Source organism: Corvus kubaryi, unplaced genomic scaffold (genome assembly GCF_017639235.1).
Source record: "Corvus kubaryi isolate FWS band 111438036 unplaced genomic scaffold, C.kubaryi_AGA036_p1.0 37189, whole genome shotgun sequence".
Lineage (NCBI taxonomy): Eukaryota > Metazoa > Chordata > Aves > Passeriformes > Corvidae > Corvus > Corvus kubaryi.
Window position 1 is genome coordinate 389,454 of NW_024581054.1, and position 18,298 is coordinate 407,751.

The 18,298-nt window shown below is 48.2% G+C and overlaps 1 protein-coding gene across 13 annotated transcripts in view; it reads right to left on the reverse strand.

The window, feature by feature from the left end:
- EIF4G3 (eukaryotic translation initiation factor 4 gamma 3) overlaps window positions 1–18,298 on the reverse strand; it is a 143,144-nt gene that overhangs the window by 83,643 nt on the left and 41,203 nt on the right. For 7 of the 13 annotated variants that reach the window (XM_042022165.1, XM_042022163.1, XM_042022160.1 and 4 more), the window contains exon 1: window positions 9,656–9,784. The exons of 1 other annotated variant lie outside the window; for it this stretch is intronic. The gene's annotated coding sequence lies outside the window, so the exon portion shown is untranslated. Of the gene's footprint in view, window positions 1–9,655; window positions 9,800–17,860; window positions 17,937–18,298 lie in introns of those variants that run through there. 5 more of the 13 variants (XM_042022166.1, XM_042022164.1, XM_042022168.1 and 2 more) reach the window with 3 other exon arrangements.

The window sequence follows — 18,298 nt, forward strand, 5'->3', positions numbered from 1 at the left end:
GGGGAGGCCCTGGCACAGGGTGCCCAGAGCAGCTGGGGCTGTGGGCCTGGAAGTGCCCAAGGCCAGGCTGGATGGGGCTTGGAGCAACCTGGGACAGTGGAAGGTGTGGGACTGGATGAGCTTTAAGGTCCCTCCAACCCAAACCATTCGGGGTTTCAGTGATTCTCTCCTCAGCTCTACAGGGTGTACCCGTCTCTCACCACAGTGCAAAGGCAGACAGAACACCCAGCCTGTGGGAGGAAAGAATCATCTTCCTCCTTCCCACATAAGGCTCCAGCCCATCAGCCCACGCTGGACTCCAGGCTGCAGCGAGGACCCAGAGTGACAGACTGAACCCCAGTCTGATTCTGAGCCGTGGGGCTGGACAGGTGTCCTGCTGGTGGCTGCTCCCTCCCTAAGCCACTTTTAAATCCATCAGCGTGGAATCTGCTGCTAAAGAAGGCCTGAGGCCATGGATAACATCACAGGAAACCATTCCATAACATCTGGAAACGCTGCTATGGCTTCACTTGGCTCCTTACTGAGGCTGAACTGCCTGGCCCTGCCCAGGCTGCAGAGACACCCTTGAGTTCACAGAGCGCCTTTCACTTGTTCTGTAAAACTGCCTCCCATTGTAACAAAAACATGGACTTTGAGGATAAATACTTGTTCTCAGGAACACAACCCCAACCAGCCAAGACCCTACTCCACATCAAAACAGCATCAGCAGCTTCGCAGCTTTCCTCCTATTTTCTTCCAAAAGCCAACAAGAAGCTCCAAAAATGTGTCACCTGGTATCTCTGAGGATGTTTCCATCCTTGGAGATGCTCAGAACCCAACGGGAGGTGGCCCAGACTTACCTGCTCCAGCTGATCCAGCTCGGAGCAGGCACTTGGACCTGATGATCCCAGTCTCTTCCAACCTTCACCTGTTTGAGCTGATGGCAGCACTCAGATAAAAATATTCAAGTTTTACACGGAAGCCCAGAAATACCCTACATATAAAGTGTCTGAATTTGCTCAAAGTTAAAACAATTCAATAAATTACGGATTTCTAATGGCACCATAAGGAGGATCTGTGGAGAACACAGGCACAGCCCTTCCAGGCTGCAGGAGTGGAATTACGGCTCCACCACCTCTGGTGGTTCAACGGAAAGCAGCACGGTGAGAGCTCAGCTGGCGGGAGAACCAGGCTGTTCATGGATTCAGAGCCTCACCTCTGGAATGTGGCTGTCCCTGCTGCAGGTTAAACAGCCCCAGAGGTTATTCCTCTGTTTCCCAGTCTGACACAACAGCTAACGGTGGGCTCCAGTAACTCCAGGGCTCCATCTCCCCGATTTCTCTGGCTGCAGGGATATTTCATGCCCTCTGTGCTTAAAAAACGCAGACTGTGTAAAGCACTGACTTTTGTGCTGACTCTGGTGCTTTATGGAACACATGGTGTTTGTTTAAAAACTGTGTATTTTCTGGAGCATGCAAGAAAACATCCATTAAATTGCATGGAACAGAAGGTACTATTACAGAAGGAATTCCAGAATTGAAATTATTAAATGTAAGAAAATGGCAAATTGCCTCGTATTGTTATATTATGAATAAAAATGTGGTTCAACAAGTGGCAAAGTCTGAAAAGCACCAAAATAAAGCCCACGGCACATGACTGTGAGAACAGAAAATGCACACGGAAGGGTACTGAAGAAAGGGACCTGGAGAATTTTTAAACATCCACAGAGAAGTTTGATTTTCTACTAAAAATGCTGTTTCATTCCCCCCCCCAAACCAAGTTACTGGCAAGTTTAAAAGTGCTTTTGATTCCAAATAATCTCACACGCCAAACAAAGCTGCTTCCGCTCGCACACGCAGCCAGGATGTGCCGTGTGGCCAAGACACCCACTGAGAGCTTTCCCTTTCCCAATCCCTGCGCTTGCACGGGGTGGAAGGGCCAGGGAACACTCGGAGCCAGGTCACGGCTACTCCTGGGAGGAAAAGCTCAAGCAGCAGTAGAGAAACTCTCTCCCCACTGGGCAAACCACCACTTGGAGAAGGATTAAACACACCTCTCAGAGCAGGAATTTTTTACAATACACCCCCTGGAGTGCCAGGACAAGGGGAATGGCTTCCCGCTGCCAGAGGGAAGGGTCAGATGGGATATTGGGATGGAATTCTTCCTTGGGAGTGTGGGCAGGCCCTGGCACAGGGTGCCCAGAGCAGCTGTGGCTGTCCCTGGATCCCTGGAAGTGTCCGAGGCCAGGCTGGATGGGGCTTGAAGCAGCCTGGGACAGTGGAGGGTGTCCCTGCCCATGGCATGGGGTGGGACAGGACGAGATTAAAGTCCTTTCCAACTCAAACCATCCTGGGATTCTATGATAGGATTCTATGAGGCAGATATGGGGTGGGTCTAAAGCCAGACCCAGTCCTAACTAGACTCAATATTTGTGCTGTAATCTTTTCTTTGCACATGTATATGATAAAATTGTAATGGGTTTTCCTTTCTCTCCTTTCCTTGCTAGAAAAAAAAAGAATTAAAGGCTCTTTCTAGTCCTTCTTAAGTGCACAAATACTAAAACTAATTCATACATCCCTCCTACATTGCGCCCTATGAAAGCCAACTGCTTCCAAGGTTAAATAATTAAAATTAATAGTGTTAATCAGCATTTGAAGCTACATTATGCCTTCCCAACTCTCCCTTCCTGCAGCTCTTACACCCGGATGCTCTTCCAAATTAGAAGACACCCATGAAGCCGAGCATCCCCACACAAAGGCACCCTGAAGCCCAAAGGCACCGAGACACAAGACATGTTTGATGTTTCCAGCCAGATTTGCCCAGATTTAACTTAATGAGGTAAAAAGCACAGTAATGAACCAAAAATAATGAAATACATTCTAGGAGGAAATATTCCCAGCATTATTAACCCAATCAAAAACCTCCTAATCCTATTACGAACCAGCGGGTTCACCTGCACTTCCAGCAGGTCTTGAACACAAAGGCCAAAAGAAGATTACACTTCTGGATTTATCAGCTATTAAATAACTCGCAGTTTCAAATCTCCACCTGCAGTCACATATTCCTGCAAGCCTGGAATTAGCAAAATGCATTGGCAATGTGCTGGGATGAAGCCTGACCTGGATGTACAAGGAAGCACAAGGAAAGAAGTGAGAAGGACGAGAGGTCAAACTCTTGACTGGTCAGAAAAAAATTCCATTACTACACATTAACCTGGTTATTTAGGCAGGTTTCTTGTTCACAAAATACTATCAGGAGTTGTTTAAATTTGCTTTATTCTCATTATGTGGAATGGACAGAAGATCCAAGAAACTGGAATATGCTGCTTGGAGGAGCAGCACAAACAGGCAACATTTCCCCTCATCTGGTCCAGCACCAACTTCTTCATTTATATAAGGAGAGTTTAATCTTTCATTCTTTGTCTACACCATGAATAAATATCCTGACTGACAACCATACGAGTTACAGGACAAGTTACCACTCTGGGTGGTTTTAAGCAGCAGGGAATTGGCTATAACTGCACCTTACACAAGGAGGTTCCTACACAGAGAAGTTCTCTGGGGGAAGAGTTCCCTGCAAAGCTTAGAGACCAGCTCAGATCACAGGATGCACAACGGTGCTCTTGACCTCAGAAAATTATGGACAGAGGGTTTATCTGAATGAGACAATAAAACTGGGAGCCCCTGGTGATCCAGGGGCATTGGAGGTTTATTATCTGATTTTATGCCAACTATTTCCTCCTAGCAAACCACGTGTGGACCCAAATAATGAGGAATCACGGAGCTGGAAGGGATCCACAAGGATCATCCAGTCCAGCCCCTGGCCCTGCACAGACACCCCAACAATCCCACCCTGGGCACCCCTGGCAGCGCTGCCCGAACGCTCCTGGAGCTCTGGCAGCCTCGGGGCCGTGCCCATTCCCTGGGGAGCCTGGGCAGTGCTCAACACCCTCTGGGGGAAGAACCTTTCCTGATATCCAACCTAAACCCCCCTGGCACAGCTCCAGCTGCTCCCTCAGTCCTGTCCCTGGTCACCAGAATTTGGGGGAAGATAAATTTGACATGTAGCAACCAGACTCCAAAGGCAGCTGCCTCCAACACGAAGAGAGAACAAGGAGTAACACTCCCCACGTCCCAGGACACCTGACTGACCACACAGTACCAGTAAGGGTGAGGTTACAATTAAATTACATCCCTCCTTCTGTTCCGACCCCTTAATAAACATCCCTTTATTAAAAGCATCTCAAATTGGGCTACAGAAGATGGAAGCATCGAATAAACATTATGGTTCTAACAGGATTATTCCAGCTCCTGTAGAAAGGATCCAAGATCATAAAAGAGGGGCTTGGGGATTGCCTAGTAAACATGCCACAGATGGCAGGCAGATTTGCTTCCTGGCACACATTCCCAGACCTGAAGGTACCAAGGAATGTCTCCCTGCTATTACAAACACTAATTTAACGATGGTGACATTTTTGAGGACCAGAATGAGACCACAAAACTCTCTTCACTTCAGGCACAGAACCAGATGGTAACAAGTTTCAGCTGGTACAATCTGTTCTGGATTTAAATCAGCCACCTAAAAGTCAAGGTCTCCGTGCACCAAGATCCAGAGAATTCAGCCCTCTTGCACTTTTGTTCACTTGGGAGTACCTCAACCTTTTTAGGAGCAGGTGAGGGATGTCTACAGCTACAACAGCTCCAGAGGAAGGTCCCCATCAGTGCTGTGGGATCCTCTGCTCCCCAGGCACTCCAGCATTCCAGCCCATTCCAAGAGGCAGCCGTGGGCAGGCAGCGCCGATCTGCTCAGTGCACAGCGTGTTCTTAATGAGGGCTGAAGCTTTCCCTGATTACAGAGGAAATTTCTGGCAATTTGCTCCAAGTGTGGTCGCTTGGTGCTTCCAAACTGTGGGCCTGGACTAAAAGAATCCCTCAGCATCCCACTGGAGCCCGCAGTTCCAAAGCTGAGGCAGAGAAAGCCATGAGTCTTTTCCAAACCACTCACCCTCACATGCCAGAACCCACTGCACTTGCTCCTTGGGATCCTCCAAAACACTCCCAGGTCACGAGAGGGATGGAAAGAGGGATGGAACTGTCTTCTCCTGGTGCCCTGAGCTCTGCACGCTGCCTCTGGAGGAACCCTCTCCTCCTCTGTTCTCTCCATGGACAGAGGGAAGCTCTTTCCTGCGGCTCCCAGCCTAGCTACTCTGGAAGTGCTTCCCTTTCCCATTACCCCATCCTACCATGGCTGCCCCATCCATCGGTGTAAGGCACAGCTGGAGTGGGGCAGACTTGCAGCACTTCAGCTGCTCTCTGTTAAGGGCTCTGGGAATGCTCTCGGCCTGCTCTGGATTCTCCCATCCATCACAGGATGGTGACCGACTGTCAATCCAGGCCCTGGATTACAGGGGATAACCTGCTCTGCTCCTTTTCCAATGGCTTCTCCTTTCCTCTGCACACTGAGAAAGGGAATTGCGTCAAACCAGCCCCTTCTGCAGCCTCAAGCCAGGAGAGGAGGCAGAGGGGCCATGCCCCTCCTCTCCCTGTCAGAACGAGGGAAAAACATGCAAAACCCAACAGGAATATGAAATTTTATGTACTTGGGGCCACATCTGGCCATACACATCGCTGCGGCAGCATGTGCTGTGCATTCCCCTGCGCCAGAGTTCAGCACATTCCCGGGAGCAGCACTATGATTTCAAGGCCCTGGAATTTGGGAAGCAGAGACGCTGCCTCCTGCTGCAAAGACGGGGCTGTGGGACAGCTCCACGCAGCTGCCAAGATCTCCTCAGTGTGTTGCACAAACTCATCCTGAAGGGCAGCAGAGTGCCGGGGGGCGTCCGTCAGGAAAGCTCTCAGAGGAAGCGGAACAGGGAGCCGTGCTCGTTTGGGCTACGTCAGATGGAAAAGGTGGAGGAGTGAGAGAAAGGGCCACCCAACCACAGCACCAGCTGCTTCTGTCTGTTTAAATAAAGCAAAAGGAAAGCAAACAAAGGCACAAGGTTCACTTGCACCTGACTTCTCAGGTTAAATACCCCACACATTCCCTGATCCCTGGTTCCCAAACTCTCCCTTTCAGACCACTCAGCACGATGCCATCATCTCACCACACACAACTTACAGTGAACTGCTCCAGCTCCCGGAGCTCTGGTAAGGCACAGCAATTCCTTTTATCACTTACTAGAATTCAAGGTATTACCTCATCTCCCAGCCCTCAGACGTGCTGGGACAGGCAGCTCTGGAGCAGCCAGGAGAGTGAGGGGTCACTCGTGGAACCAAAGCATTTGTTAACCCTCGCTCTCCTTCGGAGCTTGGCTCCTGGCAAGGGTGAGCGCGAAGGGTCTGGAGGGGCCACATGAGGAGCAGCTGAGGGCACTTGGTGTGTTCAGCCTGGAGAAGAGGAGCCTGAGGGGTGCCCTCACTGGGGGCTGCAGCTCCTCCCAAGGGGCAGCTCTGAGCTCTGCTCTCTGTGACCAGGGACAGGACCCAGGGAGCGGCTGGAGCTGTGTCAGGGGGGTTTAGGTTGGCTATCAGGAAAGGTTCTTCCCCCAGAGGGTGCTGGGCACTGCCCAGGCTCCCCAGGGAATGGGCACGGCCCCGAGGCTGCCAGAGCTCCAGGAGCGTTTGGGCAGCGCTGCCAGGGATGCCCAGGGTGGGGTTGTTGGGGTGTGCAGGGCCAGGGATTGGACTGGATGATCCTTGTGGGTCCCTTCCAGCTCAGGACACTCCATGATTCTGTGACATCCCCACTTCCAGAAACTCTTGAGCCTGAGGAGATGCTGAGATCCCTCCTGGGTAACAGCAAGCAGCGACTCTGCTGAGCCCAGAGAGCAACCAGAGCAATGTGCCCACACCAGCAGTGACACACTCTACCTCTGCCCAAATTCCATTTAGTACCAAATGACATCCAAAGCCTAAAACATCAACCACTCACTACTGCCTCAAGAGCAGTCCCTACCTCGGAAAGACTCACTCTTATGAGTATTCATTAACTCAGGGTCTGATGGAGAAATCAATGACCCTTAATCAGACTCTAATTCAAACAAAGTGGTCTTGTCCCTACCTTTCATGCACAACACCCCCTCGCTACGTTAGGCATGCCTGGACAAAGGCAAAGACAACCTTTGTTCAATGTTCAATCATCAACGCAGTGTGGGTGGGTAAAATACAGATATTTGTGAAGTGGTTTATTGCTGTTAAAGGAATTAATAATAATGCATTCATCCGAATCCCATGTCAGCCGTGGTCCCTTTATCTCTAAAGGTAAACAGTAGGATTTAAGGTGTCCAAGAATCAGACAAAATTATTCAAAAATTACTCTCTCATCGCTTTCTAGAAGAAAGCAAACAAACGAAACCACAATGGAAATTCACAAACTACAAGAAGTGTGGAAAGAGGAAACTTCCACTCACCTCATTCTTAACACAAGCACCAGGGTGTGAAACCCATGGGAGACAAATCACAGAGGCAATGAACAGGCTAAACTTCCACCCAAATCTCCACTTAGCTTGCGAACTTCTTACCATGACATAACACAGAAACTCAACTCCTGACAGGGGTCCAAGTGAGATGCACAGAAGAATATTCAGAATTTAAATTTACTCAAATCTCTAATAGTTCAGGGGTACAGGAAACTTTCCCTGGGGACAGGTTGTTGTGGAAGGCTTTGATCCCTTTTCAAGCCTTTCTGGTGTCCCAAGTGCAAGCACCTGCATTTTGGTTCTTTGCAGAATCCCAGAACGGTTTGGGTTGGATCAGCTTGTTCCACGGGCAGGGACGTCTTCCACCAGACCAGGCTGCTCCAAGACCTGTCCAACCTGGCATCACCACCCAACCTTCACCCAAAGGAAAGGGCTCCTGAGAGGAGCCCCGGCAGTGCCGACACCAGCTGGGGACGAGCAGGAACCATTTGTGCTGCTCCACTGCTGAATCCCACCTTGGCACGAATCACCTGGGGAAAAGCTCTGCAGACCCCAGTCCTCTCTGGCCCCAAAGCCCACAGTGCCTGAAGCTTCATCTGCCTCGTAACCCTGATCTTGCTGCTCCTCCCTGTCCCTCAGCACACAACGGCTGGCTCCACAGAGTGGGAGCACCCTCCGGAGCCCCTGAGGGCCCTCAGCTGCCACAGAGGCTCTGAGGTCACTCCAGCAGCACGGCAGGGACACAAGCTGACCCTCACTTCCAAGAGCCAGAGGAACAGGAAAGCAGCATTTTCCAGCTGGCTGGAGATTTGGCACAGAGCCCACTTGCTATGGATGCACTGACTCAACAGGAAAATATTTAGGGAAGAAAAGAAATCCCTTGATTAGAATAAAGAGGCTGCCCAGAATGTTCTCTTCTTCCCCTCTCCTCTGCCACACGAGTAGCTTCCCTGTGTTGGTGAGGTTTACCAGGAAGGAATGTCTTGATCCATGACAAAAGCCAGGCAGCATCTGAAGGTTTGCTCTGCAACCCTGCTGTGCCCTCCCTGTTCTGTGAGCCTCAGTCCTCAGCCCAGAGCCTTTACTTCCAACAGCCATGCAGCAGGAGTGCAAGGAACAGCTCCAACACCACTAATGCCTGCAGGAGACACTTCAGCCTCTCATTCCCCACTCCATGGAGGATGAGCATCTGCACATTCACAAACACAACCACAAGTTTCCACTTTCCCCGTCATGTTTTATCTAAAACGTGCATCATTCAGGTGAAGTGCTCCTTCCATGACCTCTTTCCAGGCATCTCCCTGGCTGGAAGGTCACCTGCAGTTTAACGTTTCAGAGGCTGGCAGGGGAGCTTGGATCCACTCGAGGTTCTCCCCATCACCTCCTCATTTCCAACCCACCCTCGGCCTCTCATCCTGCACCCCCTGCTCATAACAAACCCACTCTCCTTAACAGCTGACCTGCTCAGGCCTTCCTGCTTGATCCACGCAAGTAGAAATTAATCAAGAGCAAAGGGAACATCAGGCTTTCCTCCATCTCACACCTCATTCTTTACACATCCCACTTTCCCCACCTCAGTATCTTTTATCTCTCTTTTTTTCTCACCCTATTACCTGCCTCTTTTGCCCCCTCCTTTTTCAGATTAAGCTTCTCCACTCTCAAGTCAGCCCTGCAGAATATTTATCTAATAGAGGCTACAAAGAGACCAATTCATTCCACGTATCTCACTAAACTATTTCTCCATTCTTATTCTAACTCCCATTTATCTCTTGTTCTGGACTTTTCTGTAACCAGCCCTTTGTCTCATCTCTTTTATGAGCAATCATTTGTGCAACTCATTTTCCTGACCCATTTCTTAGAATTACCAAACTGCACCACCTTGTACAAAACGCCCCATGGAAAATCCCTGACGGATGACAGAGGGCACTTTTAGGGTGTGGGAGTCAGGTCATGCCCCAAACTGCCTGATCCAGCAGCAAATCACATTCCTGCTCATCAATGATTATTTTCTCTAATTTTTCAAGTTGCTTTTAGTTTCTGTTACAGACTCCACAAGGAACTAATGTCTAATAAACTTGTATTTAATTGGTGTGCTAATCTAAGTGCTGCAAGGTTCAAGCCACACCCTTTATCCACTTTATTTCTACACTGGTCACAGACAACACAACTCAGTTAATTGCTGAGCAGAGAAGCTGAGAATGGGACAAGAGGAAAAGGGGGAGGCTGGGAATGCTCTGCTCCAACGCCAGGTCTTACCTGTGAGAGCCCAGGGGACGATGCATGTCCCGGTGGCGTTGCAGCAAGATTTGGGTGTCCCTTATTTATTTCATGTGCAGTGTAAGGGGATGGGGCAGGAGGACCCGGTTGTCTTGCTACTTGTGTTACCTGTGTGGAGATAAACTGTTAGTAAAACATTACATTAGTAATCAGTCTGCAGAGACTCCACTGTACATATCTAGAGAGTTAAAATAATATGTATTTATCTAAGTGAAACACTGCACAAGTTATTTAACTATTTAGGCAATTTAGGAAAATGTGGAAGGATCAAAAAATCAGAGCACCAGCTGGAGTCACTGGTGGAAATGTGTTGGATCCCTCTGCCTTCTGGCCTGGGACCTTCTGATCTCTCCATGAGAAGCCATATCAAAAATACTGGGATTTTGCAAGGGGATACACATTACCACCAACAAAGTAAGGGGGAAATCTGCATATTCCCCTCCAAAAAGGAAAAATAAAGGGCTGCAGAGAGTCCGTGGTATCTGCAGGGCTTGCCACAAGCAAGGAATGAAATAGCAAAGCAATTCTTGCATATGTTTATCTCCTTTCTCAGCTTCTATTAAAAATACTCAACAAAACACATTAAACAAAACATTAGAAAAATGTTTCCATGGCACACAAATATTTGCTCCACTGTACTATCTCTATGATGGAACTGTTTTAAATAATTTTATAGAGTGGCTATAGTAAAAAAAGGAGAATCAAAGAAAAAAAGAGTCACATAACTATTGGGTGACACCACCAGCAGTTCAACACAATCAAATTTTGGCATATTGGGTTAAAACTCACTGAAATTTGGCATTTGCTTCTCACTGACCTTTTCTCATTTATTTGTTTGCTGAGAAGCACCACTTAATCATGGAATGGTTTGGGTTGGAAGGGACCTTAAAGCCCATCCAGTCCCACCCCTGACATGGACAGGGACTCCTCCCACTGTCCCAGGCTGCTCCAAGCCCCAATGTCCAGCCTGGCCTTGGGCACTGCCAGGGATCCAGGGGCAGCCACAGCTGCTCTGGGCACCCTGTGCCAGGGGCTCAGCACCCTCACAGGGAAGGATTTCCTCCCAATATCCCATCTAACATTCCTCTGTCTGAGCTAAAGGCACCCGAAGCCCACAGGTCATGGCACCGTGCAGGCCAACGTGTGCATGACTGTCCCTAGCAGGGTAAAGAGGGCAGAAGGAAATTCCTGGCTGCTTTAATGGAGCATTAGCTCCAAGCTCCCAGAGAGCAGAAGTCACGGAGTTCACCACTTAAATGCTTTTTCCAAGTCACTTTATTGCACTCAGAGTGTCCACGCCTGTCGTTACAGTACCTAAACCACCACAGCAGCTGTGCCAGCACCGAAATCCCAAGAAATCACAACGTGCAACAGCTCCGGGCTTGGGAATGGGCCAGGACCCTTCATTGTGGGAAGATTTACAGCCCCCAAGTGCTCATCAGAGGAAAGGGTGGGTCAGTCACAGAACCTGTGATCATCCTCTGTCCCCAACTGGATCCTTCCCTTTGCCAGGGATGAATCATCTCTTTTTTGGGCTGATCTCTCTTGGCAGGTGTGCGCACGCAGCCTCGGCTGAATCAGAGCCAGCCTAACAGAGAGCTCCATAAAACCTTCCACAGCCCATCCCTGAGAAAATTAAAGTCTCTTCCACGACTCCTGTGTCAACCCTGAGAGAGTTGTCACGTCAGCCGTGCAGCACTCAGTGCTTAGAAGCGACTATGGATCATGATGGACATCAAAAAATGCAGTCAGGGCGGGGGAGGAAGCAAAGGCAACCCAAAATACAAGGAAATCATTCCGATCAACAGCCCCAGAGGCAGGTTGTGCCCATGCTCCTCACCAGGATTCTCTGTGAACGTCACTTCTTGGGGGAAAATAGAGGTTATTTTGTGATAGCAGTGGGACTTCAACCACTGCCAGTTTTCACCTCCCTACTCTCACCAGTGCAAACACTGCTCCAGCTAATGCTGGAGCCATCCAAAATCCTCTGATCCAACAGCACCCAAGTCCACACAGGGCTTTGACAATGGGGACAGGGGCACCACCAATACTCCAGGTTAGGACAGCATCCAGCAGTCCCCCTCCTCAGAAATTGTAACATGCAAACAGAACCATGGAATAGAATCCCAGAAACACTAACCTTGGAAAGCCCTCCAAGATCATAGAGTTCAACCATTAACCCAGCACTGCCAGGTCCACCCCTGAACCATGTTCCCAAGTGCCACATCCCCACACCTTGTGAACGCTTCCAGGGATGGCGACTCCAGCACCACCTTGGGGAAAACAACCTAAGTTGGAGGTTAATAAAAGACATCAAGGAATGCTCTTGTGATTGGATCTGAAATCTGGAAGCTGAACTGAGAGGAAAACTGCAGCTGCTTGAATGACTGTCCATGAGATACCCTCGTGCAGTGCAGCAGACACATGACAGACACAGGTCTGGACCCACTAAAATTGGCTTGAAAGCCTAACAAAGGCAGCAGAACAATTATAAAATTGTACCAGCTTGACGGTTTGGCAACAGCACACTTGGAGAGTATCCCATAGGAGCCTACCACTGATCTTCCAGGACCTCCTAAGGTTAGCCAAGTCTAGCTTGGACTGGTGTTTGTTCCAGCAGAAGGAAAAGCACAGAGAGCCTTTCTCAGCAGCTACAGCAACGTTGGTGTTTCTACACCTTCCTCTTTCTACAACAAAGTATTTACAAATAAACTGAATTACAAGATACTGATTTTAATGTAAACAGGTAGTAAAGGAAGACAAACTTGCTGAATTTTTATGTTTTCTCAGTAATTTTTAACAAATCAATGAGGTAGGGACTGTCTAAGCTCATCACTCCTGGGGTGTCTGCCCCCACAGAGCCCAGGGTGCAGTTTGCTGTTTCTTAAATGGTCTGAGATGACTATGGAAGTAAATATCCTCCTTAAATCTACAGATTAAATTGTTCTCCTAAAAATGGATGCACAAAATTACATATTAATTTGCTAGAGCATCACTTTCTATTTTCCCTGAGTAGCAAGAGGCTAATTTTAGTTTTCCAGAAGCCTTAATCCTGTATTTTAAAGGAAGCAGGTAATGAAATACGAAATAAAACCTCAGTCTGGGATTCTTGCTTTTCTTTCTGAGATCTTTTACATCTTTTGGGTTTGCATCTTTTACAAGTTAGGGATTACCCTTTCCCCCATCCAAGTCCCTGGTTTCAGGTACTTAAGAAGCTGTGGCTGCCCCTGGATCCCTGGAAGTGTCCAAGGCCAGGCTGGACGGGGCTTGGAGCAACCTGGGATAGTGGAAGGAGTCCCTGTCCATGGCAGGGGTGGCTCTGGATGGGCTTTAAGACCCTTCCAAACCATTCCATGATTCTAGGCTGGAACAGGATGAGGAACTGAGCTTCCCTCTTGCACATTCCACAGCCTCCACAGCAGCCAGGCAGGGACCACGTCGGCCTCCTGACCCAGATCCTTCCTTTAAGCACAGGGTGGCTGGAGCAGCTAATCCTCCCTAATCCCTTTTTTACAGGATTCTCTTCACTGCAGGAAGATCCCTTTAAAGGACACGAAGGCGAATCACGGAACCTCTGCTGGGTGTGAAACACTTAGGGGGGCCACTGGGCGCCCCGGGACAGAAACCAACCAAACACCCCAAGAGTGAATGATGGAGTCAACCCTCAGTCCTTGAAAATTTGGGACAAGCGGGTTCTTCAGCACCTCACTTCCCCATTACCTTCTTTGCCCCCAGCTGGTGTGAGCCGGGCACCCTGACAGGAGTTGGTACCTGCTCTGAAGGGACATGGGGGGACAGCAATTAACAGCGATGGCTTCAACGAGTGTTGGATCCAGCCCCGCCACACGGACCCTGCTCCAGGCTGCACCTGACCAAGCGACTTCTCCCCTCACAAACACACCTTGCTATCACTCACTCCTAACTGGTTCACATCCAGAAGTCACTCACAGAATCATGGAATGGTTTGGATTGGAAGGGACCTTTAACTCATCCCATGCCGTGGGTAGGAATACCTTCCACTAGACCAGGTTGCTCGTGGCCTCAGTGTTACTCCTCAGCTTACAAAAAAACTTTCATAAACATTTCAGAGTAGTGCTGGTCCAAGCTTCAGCACTTCCAATCACACCATGTTACTAAGGCAGTTACAAACCTCCACCATAACCTGCCAAAACCAGTTATTTGTGCAAAAACTGGATGTCCATGAACACCATTATTCTTCTTATCCAATTCCAGAGTTGTGCCTCGTGCTGAATTTGAAGAGCACATCTGCTTCTGCTCATTAATCTCATTTTCCATACAATCTGCCCCATTCCCCTGGGCACAGGACAGGGGTGGCAGGCGGGATTTACAGTCACCTTTTGCGCAGTTCCCTTCCTATTAGAGGTCTATGTCTTTCAAAGAAACTCCAACCCAAAAAACCCTCTTGAAATGATTTACAACAGAAACAGAATTTCATTCTTATGCCCCTTCCGAACTCTGCAGTTTGGGATCTTGCAGAGGCCACACGAGTAATGACCCTCATTTCTTGCAGTGCAGAGGATTCCTGTAAGAAGCTGCTTACAGGACAACCCCCAAATCTTTATGTCCAAATGTAGCTCTGCAATAGAGCATTCACCATTATTGATGAGGGAAAATTATTACAAGATTAGTTCATTGAAATAATTATTTCCAACTGTAGTTTGCTTTAAAATAATTCTACTGCTGGATTTATTTATTAAAAAACCCAAACCAACAACCCACCCAGTATAAGATGTCACAATAAATAAATAAATAAATATGATTTATGATTAATTTAGGTGGGTTTCAGTTTAATACCAGTACGATTTCCTTGATAAAGAGGTTTTACCAAAGCCTTGTCGTGAATTTTGAGCATCTTCAAATTCTCAGACAAACTTCATCCCACTTGGCCTCTTCCTCACCTCCTACCTCTGCCCTACAGCAAAACTTGTTCCTCAGATTCAGTTTTATTATTGGGGCTCACAGTGGAAGCCACATGATTTTCCATTCCCACTTTTGTAGCTGTGGGAAGAGAAAAAGAGCTCTGGAATGTGCAACCAAGGTCCAGATAATGCATGTGGGAAGGCATGGAAGGGGTAATTGAATTATTTTTCATCTTTATATAACTAAAAATTGGGGGTTCATCTGTGGGTTGTTCATATCTCAAACAATTTCTCCTCCCATCCCATGCACGATGTACAGGAACAACACGGCTCAGAGTCACCACAGGGTGGTTACAGACCCCAGACCTCTTCCCAAACCAGCCACGCTCTGAAAAACACGTATCTTTGGGAATGAGGATCCATAACTCATGTGGAATCCCACAGAGCACGTGCAAGGGAATAAAACGCCGAAGGGAAAAAGCAGCCCCTGGGTACTGAGGAGGGACTTGGAGGTTGGACTTGAAGATCTTGGAGGTCTTTCCCAACCTTCATGATTCTGTGATTTCACAGTGCTCTTCCTCACCTTAAATCAGGGGATTTTTGTAAAATCTGGACAAACTATACCAAATTCACCAAACAAAAAATGACTGTTTAATGCAAACCCAGGCCTTAAACGCGTGGTGCTGTTCCTTTGTGTAAGAAACCTCTGAGACCTTTCATGAATGAATTTGTCAAGGCCCTCCCATCATGTGCTTTTTCCATCCCAATTCATTTTTCTCTGGACTCCCTCTGAATCTGAAATCCGCCTGGGGCTTCAAATGGAAGCCTGAAAGGAACCCAGCTGAGAAATTTCTCTCCTTTCCCCAAAACATGAAATTTTCTCTCAAACTTGTGCATTCTCAAATCCTGGAACTGAGATACTCCCAGCCCTGTCTTCTATTCCTGTAACATAGCAAGGAGTGATATTTTTCCACACTGAAAAGCTATTTTGGGTCATTCTTCACAGTTACTTTTCTATTTTACATTAATTTAAATTTTTACAGTCATATTTTCCCCACAGGCATCTGCACTATAACTTGGGAGGAAAGAATTGAAAAAAATAACCTTCTTTTAAAGGAATTCAGATATTTTTAAAGTGTTTTTTAAGTGTTGTACGGGGTATATGAAAGATAATATAAACTGAATTATTTATTATAAGTGTTTGTACATTTATGTTCACAGAATGGTTTGGGCTGGAAGGGCCCTTAAAGCTCACCTTGTTCCATGGGCAGGAACACCTCCCACTATTCCAGGTTGCTCCAAGTCCTGTCCAACCTGGCCTTGGGGACTCCCAGGGACGGGGCAGCCACAGCTGCTCTGGGAACCCTGTGCCAGGGCCTCCCCACCCTCAGGGAAGGATTTCTTCCGGATTTGTTCCTTTGGTTTTGCCTTTTTCACACAAACATTTATATACCATTTATTGAGAACAGCAGGAGCACAAAGCCTGCAGCTCGGGTTTGTTGATTCACTGCAGTCAACGCCACAAACCTCAGAATCTTCAACCCTTGTCAGAGCTGCATCCAACCATTCCAACTCACCTGGATGGGAATCCATGGCTCCCTGGCCACCAGACCACCCACGGCCACACCCGAGTCCTTCTGCCACTACAGCCACCTGAGCTGCTGCATTTCCAGGCCCAATGGGCACTTGGCAGCACTTTTACCCTTAATCCTGCCCAAAGCTCAGCTTAGCACCCCCGACAGCCGCAGCAGAGGAGGGATCACAAAACTCCTCTACAACCCAAAAAAGGGAAAAGCTAAATACCAGCATCATCACTGAATCATCATGGAATGGTTTGGATTGGGAGGAACTTTAATCATCCTCATCCCATTCCACCCCTGCCATGGACAGGGACACCTTCCACTGTCCCAGGTTGCTCCAAGCCCCGTCCAGCCTGGCCTTGGGCACTTCCAGGGATCCAGGGGCAGCCACGGCTGCTCTGGGCAAGAGGTGCTCCAGCCCCCAGGGAGCCAGGGCCAAGAACCCCATCCCCAGTCACTCCTGCTAACAGAGAAGGAGAAAACCTTGCACAGCAGCTTATGTTTTTCTATAAGCAGCTTATGTTCCTGCATAAAATATACTGAATTTATCCCATCTACAGCTTTTCCTCCTGTTTTCCAAATAATTAAAAGAGCAGCTTAAAAGCAGGGTTTTTTGGCATCAAAAATATTTGCACTATCCCAACCAGAAAAGCAAAATATGACTTTCCCAGGGCTGTGCTGATTTAGCAAAGCTTATAAATAACCCTAGGCTTCCAGCTATTGCCATTGGAAAAAAAGAAATGAATAAAAGGAAAAGACTATTGTGTTCACAAATAAACATGGCTGTTTCTAAGCCAAATTTCTACAATAATCAATATTATACATTAGCAAACATCAAGCACAGCGAGCCAAGGGCACCTATCCCAAATATTCAATCTACTACCAAACATTTCTTCCTCTGTGCAGTAGAATGTTTCATGTGAAAACAAATCTTTCTTGATTATTTTTCTGATAAGAAGGTATTAGAAATGTGAAGCCCCTAATACACAAAAAAATCAATCTTTGCGAGGCAGGGAAAAGGAAGGAGATGGAGTCACCAGAGTGAAAATATGGCCAAAACACTGTCATTGCAGTGATACTGTTAGGAAAACCCACTCTCAATATGCTAAATAAAACTAGAAACACTTAAAAATAGCAATGGACCCACAAGTCCTCCAAAGATTTCTTCTCTTCCTGCTCCCATGCAACAAAAAAGGTTCTTCATAAAATCATAGAATTATTAAGGGTGGAAAAGACCTCCAAGATCAAGTCCAATGTTTGACCAAAATCCCAATGCCCACCCAAGCCCTGTCCCCAGGTGCCACATCCACACTATCTTTTGAACAGTTCCAGGGATGCGACTCCACCACTGCCCTGGGCAGCCTGTGCCAATGTCTGACCACCCTTTCAATGAAGAAGATTTTTCCAATATCCAACGTGAACCTCCCTTGGCACAACTTGAGGCTGTGTCCCCTTGTCCTGTCCCTTGTTTCCTGGGAGCAGAGCCTGACTTCCCCCTGGCTGCATCCTCCTGTCAGAGAGTTGTGGAGAGCCAGAAGGTCCCCCCTTCTTTTCCTACTCACATGCAACCAGAAGGGTCTTTTTGAGCACCATTTCTTTCACGAGGCAGAAAGAAGAGGCATTTTCCCCACTGCATCATTTGTGACTGCAGAGTTTCTAACTACATGGGGTTTTTGCACACCCACCTGGTCTCCGCGCGCGGTCCCAGCCCGGCAGATACTCACAGTGCTGTACACAGCCGAGACGGTCGGAGTGAAGATCCGATCCTCGAGGGGCTGCTGGACAGGACCTCGGGGGATTCTGCAACACAGCAAGTCAAGGAAAGCAGCGTGGAAGGCAGGGCTGTGTTCAGGGGCACACCCAGGGGCACCCCCGGGACCCTCCGACCCCTCGGGATCTCCCGTGGCTCCAAAGGCAGCTGTTCTCGCACACGCAGCGAGCGAACCAACGCAAGCTCGTCGCCGAATAATCCACAAAACCTTGGGCCTGTCAGGAGCATCCCCCACCTCTGCTTTTATTTGAAAGAGTAAGGGAAAAATCCCAGAAGCCACAAGGCCTCGGCATTCAGCGGGACAAACCCTGCGGATCAGCAGAGCACCGCCGGACAATGGCAGCTCCTGTTTTGCTAACCACGCAGGAATCCTGCTGGAATTGTTGCCTTG